This window comes from Melospiza melodia (genome assembly GCF_035770615.1).
Source record: "Melospiza melodia melodia isolate bMelMel2 chromosome 7 unlocalized genomic scaffold, bMelMel2.pri SUPER_7_unloc_1, whole genome shotgun sequence".
Lineage (NCBI taxonomy): Eukaryota > Metazoa > Chordata > Aves > Passeriformes > Passerellidae > Melospiza > Melospiza melodia.
Window position 1 is genome coordinate 8,324,596 of NW_026948497.1, and position 13,103 is coordinate 8,337,698.

The following is a 13,103-nucleotide window of genomic DNA, read 5'->3' on the forward strand; positions in this document are numbered from 1 at the left end:
AAAGATCTCAATTCCTGATGGTTACGAGGCAAAGGAATAGCACATATTGCCTCTATTCGGTTTACTCCCAAACATCTCTGCCCTTGTGTGATCTCACAACCGAGGTAAATAACGCTATTTTTGACCAATTGAGCTTTTTCCTTAGAAACCCGATACCCTGCTTGGCCAAGCATGTTGAGTAATTTAATTGTTAATTCCACGCACATTTCCCTTTCCTTAGTAGCCAGAAAAATGTCGTCCACATACTGCAAGACTACATACAAGGATGGGGATATTGTTACCTGGGTTATCTTCCATTCCTCCAGCTCCTTGGCCAGTTGGTTTCCAAAAATAGTAGGGGAGCATTTAAATCCCTGTGGGAGTCTCGTCCACATAAGCTGCTTCTTTCTCCCAAAAATCAGGACTCTCCCACTCGAAGGCAAAATATTTCCTACTCTCTACTGCCAGTGGGATGCAGAAGAAGGCATCTTTAAGGTCAATCACTGAGAACCATTTAAACTCCTCTGATACAGATGTTAACAAAGTATAAGGATTAGCAACAACTGGATGTATGTCTTTCACTCTTTCATTAATAGCCCTTAAGTCCTGTACCAAACGGTACTTACCATTAGGTTTCTTTACTGGAAAAATTGGAGTATTATACTCTGATTCACATTCCTGTAATATTCCTTGAGCCAAAAATTGTTTAATTAACGGGGCTACTCCCCTCCTTGCCTCAAGCTTCAAGGGGTATTGCTTTATCCTCACTGGTCGGGCCCCTTCCTTTAGTTCCACCTTTACTGGCTGCGCAGCTTTAGATTTTCCGGGGACCCCTGACTCCCATACCCAGGGTACTACAGCCTGCTCAATTTCTTCTGGAATAGGAGAGGCATCCACTTCCTTGATTACAAAAATGCCTGCTATTTGTTCCTCAGGTATTTCCAATTTCACCCTTCCCCCTTCAAATATTATTTTCACATTAAGTCGGGACAACAGATCTCTGCCAAGAAGGGGTGTGGGGCAGTTTGGCATATACAAAAATTGGTGATCTAATTCCTTCCCCCCAAACCTAAGATTTAAAGGTTGTAAAAATGGTTGTTCCTCTAGTTTCCCTGTTGCCCCCACCACCTGTACCGTTGTGTCACTCAAAGGTCCCAATCGTCTATTGAGTACAGAATAAGTAGCTCCAGTGTCTACCATAAATTCCTGATCTTTTCCATCTATTTCTAAAACTACCCTTAAATCCTTTTCTAGTCAGCTTTGATTCTGATAGTTTCCCAAAACTAGTGCTTGAGCGACTTCTGCTGGTCCTCCCGTGAATTCTCCCACAGGGGCATTTCCCACTGGGGCTGTCCTTAATCCCATGTTTCCCATGCCCATACCTCCTCTAACCGGGCATTCATTTTTCCAGTGTCCCAATTGTCGGCAAAACGCACACTGGTTTGGATCCAACCTCCCCATGTTAGGTGCAAACCCAAATCCTCCCCGACCTCTTGCCAACCCCCTCTGTCCGCGATTAGCTCCTCCCCGACCTCGACCCCTAATGGGTCTTCCTCCTGCCCCTGTCTGTTGCATTACAGCCAGAATACTAGCTTGTTGTCTTTTTGCAGTTTCTTTTTCCCTGTTGTTTTATACCTTCTTTTCACCATCACCACCATCACTATCACTCTCACTAGATCCCGTTTTTATAGCTATATCCGCAGAGGGAGCAGGGGGCACATTAGGAGCAACCGGAACCCTCGGAGGTGCTATACAATAAGACAAATCTTCCTCGATTGAAGGATACAAATTACGCTCCTTTCTTTCTTTACATCCCACACACTCCCTTTCATCATTCACTTCTAAAACAAAAATACCGCATTCCTTTTGCCATTCCTCTTTCCGATATAAAACAAAAAACAAATCCAAATATGGTATTTCATCCCATTTCTCATTCCTCCTTAAAAATTGCATCAAAGATTCCATTATCCCCAATTCCAGTGTACCATTCACCGGCCATCCCGCTTCCCCAATCTCATATTCAGGCCACCAATGATTACAATAATCTATCATTTTACTTTTATCCAATTCTTGATAATACCCCTCACTTTTCCACCGTTTCAATATACAACCTAATGGTGTATTTCCAGGTATTTTACCATTGGCTTGCACTAAGGTTTTAAAAGTTTTAAAAGACATCATATTACAACCTTTAATTCCACTATTAATCCCAATAAACCAATATACCTTAAACCAATATACCTTCTCGCCGTCCTTCCCTAAAACAAAACAGGAGGCGAGTTCCGGTCCTGCGTCCTTAGACGTCTTATGGCTGGAGCCTAGGCTTTTTACCAACCACCAAATCCAATTATCACCTTTTTTCCAATATAAAGCACCTTCGGGCTTACCTTAATGCAGTTTGTCCGACAGGCGCAGGGGGTCGGGCACGACCGATGACTCCCCGAGAAGTGCTCGGTGCCGGCTTGGAGTGGATCGGGACGCGAACCGCCCCAGCAGCCCTCGGAGTCCTGCCGCGGTCGCCAGAAAACTGTTGCCCGATTGATAAATGACACAAAACTCGGATAAGTTTTGTGGGTGCTTTATTAAGGGCCCGGGGAACTGGGGGACTCACGTCCCTAAAGTCCGAGCCCCCAAATTCACGTATGGGTGCTTCCCTCTTATACATGCGATTCAAAACAAAGTCTCCAAGGAACAGTTTCCCCGTTCCCCTTGCCTAGCCTCCAAGAAACAGTTCCCCGTTCCCCTTGCCTGGTCACAGACCCCTTGTGATACATTCCTTGGTTCACAAACAAGATCATTAATCCTCTGCTTATCTTATTCTAAGAGCATTGTATGCTGCCTCTAGACAGGTTAGCATTCTTACTTTCTTGCACTAGTTTAATTATTTATTAAATCCCTAAGACTACCTGCTAGGTTACACACAAAACTCAACACACTTTTCAACGGCTACAAAACTGCTTTTTTAACAAACCAGTTCACACACAACTCACTATAATTAAATATTTTGCTAAATTTCATTTCTTTTCCAACACCTGGAGCACGAGGCTGCGTGACCTCTGGCCTGCTGTGTGCCCAGGCTGCTGTGGAATAAAAACGTGCTGGAAAAATTGAAGTAGCTCTGGGATATTAAAATAAATGTTTCTTCAGGGTGTGCGCTCTGTAACAGGAGGTATGAATTTTAAAACTGGTTTAATTGTTTTGGTACAAGCCCGCATATGGTTTTCTGGCAGGGGAACTGGTGAAACGATGCATTCCACAAGGCCAGGAAGGAGAACGCTGAGCAAACGGGACTTTGTATATAAACACTGTTTGCAATGTTGCCTTAAAATGTTTAAGTTCAGTGGTTGACTAACACTTGCATTAGGAGTGAGCTTTGACAGAGCTCTGATGCTGCCCACCTTCAGGAGGGTCTGGGTTTACACCAAGCTCTATAGACACAATTTCTAAAGTTATTTATTCTGCAGTGTTTCTTTGCTAGAACTAACCCTGTCTGAGTGCAGCGCAGAGGCAGAGCTGCCTGCGCTGGTGCTGCTCAGTGTGCCTGCCAAAGGAGGGTGATCAGCAGAGGCATTTCTGTGGTGGAGCTGTCTGTGGAAGAGGCTGGTCTGTGCACAGCCTGGCAGGAGCCTTTTAAGTGCAGATAAGTGTCCAGAGGATGTTAGAAGATGGTGACATGCCCTGTCATTTACCCAACCTGCTGCCGCAGTTCTCCTGCACCCTGTGATCATTTGAATTCATTTGTTCTCTGGGAGTAGCACTGTTAAGGGATGCACTTCTAAGTTTCTGTCTTTTCTTTCCCCCAATCCTGCCTTAAAATGACCCAGCCTGATCCACTTGGTTTTTCAGCAGCCTCTAGGGTATTTCTGTGGTGGAAGTATCCAAAATGCTGTCCCAGAAACTTCAGTGTAGGAGTCCAGCTACCAGAGGTGGGAGAGCAGTGTTGCGAGTTCGTGGAGGCTGCAGTCTGTGTGACCATGTATTTACTAAATTTGAAAGGATACAAATATGATTCTTGGTAAGAAATCAGCTGGAAACAATTCCTGGTGAACTGTCAGAACAGCCTTTGAACCCACAGTGTTGTCCCTGTGTCCTGAAGCAGCACAAGAGCAGGGCTGGTGCTACTGCCACCACCTTCTTCATTTTTACAGTGGAGAATTCCTTTAGCCTGAGCAATAAAACACCTGGCAAACTCCAGCACCCCCACACCTGTCTCTGCTTCTGCTTGGGTTGAGCAGATGGGGTTGAATGCACAGCAGCCATACCTTGAGAATTTGTGAGGCAGTGGATAATTTGGATAAATTTAGGGATAATAGTCAGCCTTTCCATGTGCTAATCCTCTGTGCTACTGACTCCCTCCGTGGCTTTTGTAACCCACCTCAGCTCTTACACCCAGCGTTCTCCTCTGAGAAATAACGCTCCACTCGGGCTCGTGAGGGAGGTGAATCAGCTTTAATTAAGATTTGTTGAGCACTTTGTTGATAAGTTCTCAATAGCTGGTTGCTATTTTTTATGAGCACGCAGATATTCTTAGCACCTGCAGTGGGAAGTGACACAAGGCTGGCGATCTCCGGGAAGCAGCCCTGCCAAGGGAGACGGCGCCTGTTCACCGTGAGATCCATTCTGGCTGTGGTTCACGAGGCAGCTCAGCAAAACCCCAAATCCCTCTGAGTCTTTGGGAAATGTGAAACGTTCCTGAGAGCTAAGCCCTGCTTTTGCATGAGATTTGTAGCTTTTGCCCCCTCGCTGGGTTTCTCCCAAGCTGCTGGTTGGGTTTGGTGCAGCTGTGTTCTGGTGTCACCTGCTTTGTAACACCTTGTGGCAATGGCTTTTAACAACTGTCCCCTCAAATTAAGGTGTCTGGGGTGGGCAGGGCTGGGTGATGGCCCCTGTGGGCTTCAGGCATTGCAGAGGTCAGTGGGGTGGAAGGGAGGAGGGAAGCTAGGAAACCATGCCCTCCCCCAGGGCAGCATCCCACTCCCTGCTGGCTTCTCTGCTGCAGCAGCAGGTGGCAAATGAAGCTTGATGAGCTCTGTTAGTGAGGGATAAGGGAGGCGTGAATGGAAACGGCCACAGCAGTGCTGGCTCTGTGTTGTGTGGGTGCCCCTCAGCAGGATGAGGAGCTCTGTTGTATTTTGGGGAAGAGAAGGCTGTTCATGTGGCTTTGTCACTGCTGTAGGAGTAGCCAGATGGAGGATGCTAAAAGGAAATACAGGGCTGGAACAGCCTCCTTGTCCATGCCCCTGTCCTGAGCCAGGTGAGAGATGCTTGGCTCCAGGCTGGGCAGCGGTGGATGGTAGTGCAGATCTGGACAGGGCCCAGTTCCCTCTGGGCCTTGATGGAATCCCACTCTCAGAGCCTGACAGCCCATCTAACTTGTCCTTGCAGCAAACTGAGCAGCCAGTTTGTGTCTTGCCTTCATAGAGTGGGGAGTCCTGTGGCTGGTTTTCCTTGTGAGTAAACCCTGTTAAAATCTGAGAGCTGGGACTGGCCCTGGAGGGAGCAGGGATGGAGAAACCCCTCCACAGCTGGTGTAGGGCAGCATGTTTTATACTGCTGACTGCTCTGCTGGCTGCCCAGACCCTCTGGTTTGTGTGTACCTCAGAGCTGATACCAGCACAGAGCCCAGAACTGGGTATTTTATGTTTCTGGATCACAGAGGGGAGTTCAGCTCTTTGGAGCTGTGGTGTCACAGTGCTGGCACATTTAGTCTGGTCCCCAGTTTTCCCTAGGTTCCCTCTGTCTGGAGAACTTTCCCCTGGACTCTGTTTGTGTGCTTGATCTCTGTTTGTGCTGTTTCCAAGTACACTTCTTTGCATTGTTTTCTTAGCTTTTCTTTCTATTGATTTGTTGGTGTTTTGGGAACTTTTCTTCAGTTTATCAATTCCGATCATGACCTCCAGAGTGCCTCCAGCTCTTAACTCCTGGGCATCCTTTCAGGTTTTATAAAAGTGCTTTCTCTTCTTTGTTCAAACTATTAATGGAAAGGTTGAACAGAAGCAGACCTGGGCTGAGCTCCCAGGGCTCATACACAAGGATTTCTCTTGTGGTGACAGGGAATTGCTGATGGCTACCCCTCAAGTGTGTGGGGTTGAGTTGCTTTGGTTGGTCTTTTTTTTTCTTATTAATGAGCACTGGGCCTCATGAAGGTGAGCTTGCCCAGACCCAGCTCCTCTGGCTATTGAAAGCATCAGATGGATAGAGTGAAAAACCTGCTTTGTGCTGGTCACAGGTGTGATGGGCAGGTCTCTGTAGGGGAGGACTGTGTTGTGCTCTCCTTCGGAAGGCTGAGGTGATTTTTAAGAGCTTTCATAAACTTTGTTCACCTGGGGCTTCTTGCTGATGCTTGCTGGGGCTGTCACAGCTCTGGGACAATCCTCAGCCCCGCTTCCCGTTCAGAGCTGCCTCAGCAGTGGGCTGTGCATGGGGGAAGTTGTGTCCAGCATCTCCTGCTCCCCTTTTCTCTCTATAAGTCTCTCCTCAGTGAGAGTTGGGCTTGTCTGTATGTGGCTAAGGTAGCAAAAATGCATTTTTCTCCTCAAGCAATTCCAAGTTCCTTGTGTGGTTGCTCTTCTCTGGAAAAGATAAAACTACCTGCTCTGGAGAAATTAATGACACTCATTTTTATTCCTAAATAGTGTGTCATGGTGGATGTGGTTGCAGGACACCTCACTGCACCAGGCCTCTGCTGTCACCTCAGTGCCAACTGCTGAAGGAAGAGCTGAAATAGATTTCACTGGAGCAAACATCTCTGCCTAGCTCTACCCTCCCTGAGTTCTGTGAGTACTGAGCTGCTGGGCTCAGCTCCCTGAGGTTCAAGAATTGGTCCTTTTCTGAAGTGCTATTCCATCTTTCTTTGCACATGAGTGTAACTGTGGGGTGAAATTTGGGCCCCACTGAATTTAAGGACAACACAGGGTGTTCATGTCTTCCTCCTCTCCAGGCTGGTAACTTGTGGTACCCAGCTGTTCAATCCAGCTGTGCTTCAGGGACACCATCAACAGGATGGAGATGCTGTGCCCTCTTTCTATTGGTCTGTGGCTGATGGTAGAGGTCATGGAATCATGGAATATTCTGAGATGGAAGGCACCTACAAGCATCATTGTGTCCAACTTGGTGGATGCCCTGACCTAATTTCAGTTCCAGGGCAGAAAATTCAGTCTCCCTAAAACCTTCCTATGGCTTCTGTTGGATTCTTCCTCACTTTTCTCCAGGGGGCTGTGTGCTGTAGTTAAATATGGATGGAAAGGTTGTGTTCCACTCTGGATTATAGCTGAATCTCAGTGGTGGATAAATTGCATCCCAAGTCTAGTTTGCAAAGCCCTTTGGGCTTCATGGGCTGCAGGAAGCTGTATTTTATTCTGGATGTGTGTTTGCTGATAATTCTATAGGATTTGCAGACAGCAGGTTGTAAAAGCCCTGATTATACTGGTTCCCTGTGCAGTCAGACTCTGCCCAAATAATTCAAGTGCCTGCTGCAGAGAGAGGGAAAGGAAGATGGAAGGATGATTTAGAAATCTCTGGAGTAGATGGGAAAAAGATGCATATGTTGATCTGAAGGAGATACCAAGCCACATATATGTCTTCCAGCATCTAAATAAAAGTCAGAATTTTTTAAATGGTTGCCTACTTAAAGCCCAAATAATTCGTTTAACGGCAGGTTTTAAAGGTTTAACCTAATTTTAGAATTTTTATTTCAAGTGTCCTTCCATAAAATTAACTTTTTGAATGCAGAATGCTTTAATGTCTTCCGTGTTGGTGCTCATTTTCAAGAAATCTCTGCACAGTTATTTACCAGTTAAATCTTATGTACCAGTTAAATCTATCAGCCAACAGATGTCAAGTGTAGCAAAAATGCTATAATAATATTATGGTCTAATAATAGTTATAATGATTCTAATTACCTGGTGCAGCTTTAAAGAGAGGCAGATTCAGAGATGAGTGCAAAGGAGGTGTTTAACCTTGAACTGCAGAGGCAGGGCTCTTCCAGAGGTGCCTGTGCTGCGCCCTCTCCTCCCCATCAGACATCCCCCTCCCTCTATTTCCTCCAGCAGACTGGGAGCAGCACTCTGGTGTGTTGTTAATGTTCAGACCTCATTCGGCTGTGCTCAAAGAGTGCTGGTGAGCTGAGGATGAGCAGGTTTCCTGCAGTACCTGGGAGTGTGAAGCCTGCTCGTGTTCAGCCTCTGTCTGCCCTGCTCCTGGCGTGCTCCCACAGCCTGATGATTGTGGCACTCGAGGATTGCTCCCACCCTCGGAAGCTGCAGAGCCTCAGCAATCTCCATCCTCTCTGCAAGCTGCTTGTGCTGCTCTTAACCATTAGGGGTGGCTTTGCCACAGCCTGGGAAGCACAAAGCCAGAGTCTCCTGATGGAGAGCACTGGGGGTGTGCAGGTGAGTGGCTGAGAGTTGTTGATCCCTACAGAGGCTTTGCTGTGGGGGTAGCAGAGCACTGGGCTGGTGCTTGAGTGCTGTGCTTGCCTTGCCTTCGACAGGCTGGCCCCACAGAGCCTTGTCAGAGTCTCCTTCCCCAGCTGCTCCATGTGCCAGCCCTGTTACATCACTCCCAATGCCCTTTCACCACTATTTTTCCTTTAGGAAGGATGCTGGGCTGCATTTACTGTGTTCCTGTGGTTTTTGCCCGATGTTGCTGAGTGCTGTTAGTGCCTTGAGGTGCCAGTGCTCATTGTGGCTGTAGTGTAATGGATCCCCTCGTGTCACAGCTGCTCATTTAATCCTGTGACATGAGGGGTGAGGAGTCCCTGGCTCACAGACCAGCAGCCTTTCCACAGAGGAAGCTCTGTGTGGGCTGGAAGTTGACAGCTTTCAATGATTATATGCTGAACCTTCTTCCTATAAATAATTGATTCACAGGCTGATGAGAGCTTTAGGAACTTGTCTCTCAGTTGCTGCTCCCTGGCATGGACAGCAGCTGGAAATGTGCTGTTTTCCTATAAAATGGATCCAGAGGTGCCCTTGCTAGGTTTTATTTCCAGCCTGTTGATAGGCTGACCTGCTCTGCTTCTCAGGGAAGCCCTGCCTGCCAACACCTGCAGCACACCTTGTGCCAGGCCTGGTGCTGCTGAGAGCTCTGCCACCTGCAGCCTTTCCCTGGGGGCTGTTCAGCCTCTCCCTTGAGCAGGTTCAGCCTTTCCTTTGGGGAGGTTTGCCTTCTTGCTGGAGTCAGTGTGTGTGTGTTTGTTGGTGCATCACCATGGAGATGAGGCCACAGGAGCTGCAGGGCGCAGCCTTTTCCAGGCTCACGTGAAGAAGGATGCGGTAACGGGCTCCTCTTATTTAGGGAAAATGATTTCTTGGAGTAAATAAATTGTCAAAGAACACTTGGCATCAGCTCAGGTGCTATTAAGGAGAAGATCTCTTGAAGCCAGAGCTGTAAGGCTCATACAATATTCACCTGCTTTGCTGTGTTCCACATCAGGCATTGCTGCTGTGCCCAATGCTGACTCACTGACCCACTTGTGCTTTTACTTACCCTGAGATAACAAAGCTCCTGTTGCTTTTCTCCTCCCTGTGTAGGTATTTGTCATCCTGCCACAACAGTACCTTCCTGAATCCCTTTCCTTGCCCACTGAGTGTCCAGGCTTTCAATGCTTTGAGTGGTTACAAGGCTTCACCTCCCATGGCTGCTGCTGCTTTGGCCGGGTTTGGGGAGGACGTGGAGGGTGTGTGGCTGCGGTGAGTTCTCCCCCATGCAGAAACACCTCTCTGGGCTGAGCACACCCCAAAACCCTGTTCTGGTCATGCAGACATTCTTGGGGGGTTGGGGACACTGCCCTTTCTCTGTGCCTGCCCCTGGCACACTCTTTCCTTTCTAGTTTCTGGTACACAGAACCCTCCCAACAAGGTCTGGAAGGGCCCTGTGGCAACTCTGCCTCATTGCCTCCATGTCTTATTCCAGACTTCATCTGTAAACATCTCTTTGCCCTTGCTAAAAACACTGTTTCTTAATTTCTCTCTGCAGGAGTATTATTTAATTTGTAACAGTTTTAGGACGTCATTTGAAAAATCCGATATGAAGCTGTATTTCATTTACTGTAATGATCCACTAATGCAGGCATATTTCAAAGGCAGGCAATGCAGTACTGTGGGGTTTAATTGAATTTTGTTTTTCAACTGAGCATCAATAGACAGACAATAACAAATGGTGGACAATATGCATACAGAACTAAGTCTCTTTATTTTCCCTTTCAAGACTGTGGAAGTGAAAATGTATAGCCCTTAAAATGGACTTGGCCTGCTCACAACTGCTGCTTTAGTGTATTTAACTCACTTCAGGAGGAGTTTTTTCTTCTTACTCTGCCTTAATTAATTTTCTTGCTCTCTTCCTGCCCACAAAATAAACTCTTACACTGTGGAAAATTTCCAGCAGGAGCCGTGGGTGATCGAAGTGCTTCTGCAAGTTCTGCATGTAGTTTTGAATACTGTGTTGGTACCTAGTGTGTGATGGCTCCTCCAGATGGGCCCTCCTGAGGGTGACAGAACAGAAGGGCTGGGTGTGAGGTTCCTGTCTCTGGGAACTGGACATGGCATGTGCCAGCCTTGGAGAGGGAGGGAAAAATGGTGTTGCTGCCATGGTCGTATTCAAATCAGGAATCAGTAAGTGGCTCTGGAGTGCATTTTGTTCCTCTTCTCCCAGCAAGCGTGGGGTAATCAAGTACAGAGTGTATGTGGGGAAGCTCGGGCAGAGTGTTCCACATCAGCAGGAGGTTTCTGGGATAGTGTGAGGCAATGTGTCACCTTGCAAATAGGAACTGGTGGAAAGGATAGATCTGAGGGGGGGAGAAAACATCACTTATTGTCTGTGCTGTGCATGGGAAATTGCAGCAAGGAGTGGGAGAAGGGAATAGGTATGGGTAGGATGAGAGGTGTTTTGGCTGGGATTCGGGGTGGTGGGGAGGCGAAGAGGAAGGGAAAAGCTGTTTCATGTGGTGGAGGTCAGGCAGTGTGACAGCTTTTAGAAAGATGTTTGTCCTGAAGGTCCCTGTGCACTCTCATCTCCAGGCAAGTCCTGAAGTCCTAAATTGGAGCAAATCAGCACCAGTGCTGTGATGTGGGCCCAGAGGTCCCTGCCAACCCCAGAGCTCTGAGGAGTCAGTGTCATGTGGTGTGCAGGCAGAGCAGAGCCCTGCGAGAGCAGCTGCCAGAAATTCAGAGAGATGCGCTGCTTATAAATAATAAATGATAAATTCAGCCTCTGATCTCCGAGGCACGCTCTGCTTCTGCATGTTCCATGCTGGCAGAGAAGATTCCCCGTGCTGGACTCAGCAGTCTGTCTCTGGCGTGGAGGGTCTGGGGAAGGCAGCTCATGGAATTGGGGTCGTGCTGAGCCCCGGTGGAGCGTGGCCCCTTCTGCCAGCAGCACTAATGAGCGTGGCCCCTGTGCCACGGCCGCTAACGAGGGTGAGGGCAGCCTTGCTCAGCCTTCACACCACCCCCGCTCAAAGCTGTGCTCCTGCCCTCTGGAGAGCAGCGTTTTGTGTGAATGCAGCTTGCTGAATGAATGAATGAAGTCAATTTAAATGATAGACTAAACGATGCTTAGTGTTAAACTGTGCGAGCTGTATAAACAGCAGGGTCAGGGTTGCTGTGGCAGCGTAGAAGGGGTGGTTCTGGCTTTATCCAACACACAACAACGCCTCCCTTGCTCTTGGGGGAGCTGTGGCAGTGCTGGTGAAGCTGCTGGTGCCAGGAGCTGCCCCCACCGTGCCCAGGCACTGCTGGGCTGTCTCCTGCTGCTGGACACATCCCTGTCCTGCTCCTGGCACCTGGCAGGGCTGTCAGAGCTGTGTTGGGTGGTGCCATGGCCAAGCTGCTGCTCGAGGGGCTGATGTGAGCTGATGGCTGCACAGGTAGCCTGGAGGGGTTATTGATATTTATTGTTATTATTTGTTAGCAGCGGTTACAAAGGTTGCATCAGTGCTCAGTAGATGCCAAGCTCTGTAAACATGTGTTTGTGCCATGGTTATCCTGCCCCTGCCATCCTGTGCCCGTGTTACAATTCCCTCCTGTGGGCCAGTTCAAGTTTGGAGCAGGACCTGCTGCCCCTGCTCAGGCTGGGCCCAGCCAGCCCAGTTTATTCCTACCAGCCTCAAAGTGTGGCTTCCTTGCTGTGTGGGTTCTCTGTAGGCAGCAAGAAGGTGTTCCCACAACTTTTCCCTTTGTGTAGGAGTGTTTTTAACATGCCAGAGCAGAGTCCTAGTAGGAGTAAATGATGAGGAGCAGGCGAGAAGAATAAATGTTTTTTTAAAGCCATTTCATAAGCGACATGAATGGAATGGTCTGTGTGGCAGCTACACCCTCTCCACTGGGATCCTGGAGGTGTGAGTGGGCTGGAAAACAACTGCTGCTCCCTGGGCTGCCCTACCTGGCTGGGGCTTTGTGCCCAGGTGGGACCCTCTGGCAGGGCTGGGGGCTCTCACTGCAGTGGGGCTGGGACACCCACTGGAGGCACAGGGGTGCTTTCCTGAGGACAGGATGCCTGGAGGAGCAGAGCTGCTGGGATCATCCTGGGCATTGGCCTCGGGTGATGGTGTGTGCAGGTTGTCCTGTGTGAAAGCACAGGGTTGTGCACACCCAGCTAGTGGCTGGGGAAGGGCATTAGAGTGTGGCCTCCCAGTAATCCTCTGTGGCCTCCCAATAATCCTCTCTTTGCCGTCCAGCTGTTTCCTGTCCTAGGCATAGGCTGAATTTCAGCTCCAAGCCTCCTCTTTCTCCTGCTGGTGTAGCTGTGCGGTTGGCAAGCAGGAGGGACAGCTGGCCACAGGGTGCTCCCCAGGTGTCTGTAGCACACCAGCAAACATGAGTGCTCCTCACAGACCTGGGGACCCTCTTGCTCAGAGGAGGGAAATTGCAGGTCAGGTCAGCTGCATTTCCTTCTCTTTGTCTGTGGCACTGCACATCACTCAGCCTGTCACAGGGGCTCGGCCCTGGATGCCACCATTGGAAGGACATTGTGTGTGAAGGGGATCTCAGCTCGCTGTGAGTGCACTCTGTGTCCTGAGAGCCTCTCCAGTCCCACAGCCCCCGTGCACGGCTGGCTGGAGCTCATTCCCTGAGCTGCTGTTGCAGGAAACTTCTCCTTCAGCCTCAGAGGCTGTGAGTGCCGCC

At 48.8% G+C, this 13,103-nt stretch overlaps 1 protein-coding gene and 1 pseudogene across 1 annotated transcript in view; one reads left to right on the forward strand and one right to left on the reverse strand.

The window, feature by feature from the left end:
• LOC134432737 (zinc finger protein 850-like) overlaps window positions 1-13,103 on the reverse strand; it is a 386,927-nt pseudogene that overhangs the window by 42,602 nt on the left and 331,222 nt on the right.
• LOC134432814 (zinc finger protein ZFP2-like) overlaps window positions 1-13,103 on the forward strand; it is a gene marked incomplete at both ends in the record, with an annotated part of 233,545 nt that overhangs the window by 37,450 nt on the left and 182,992 nt on the right. The gene's annotated exons all lie outside the window — the stretch shown is intronic.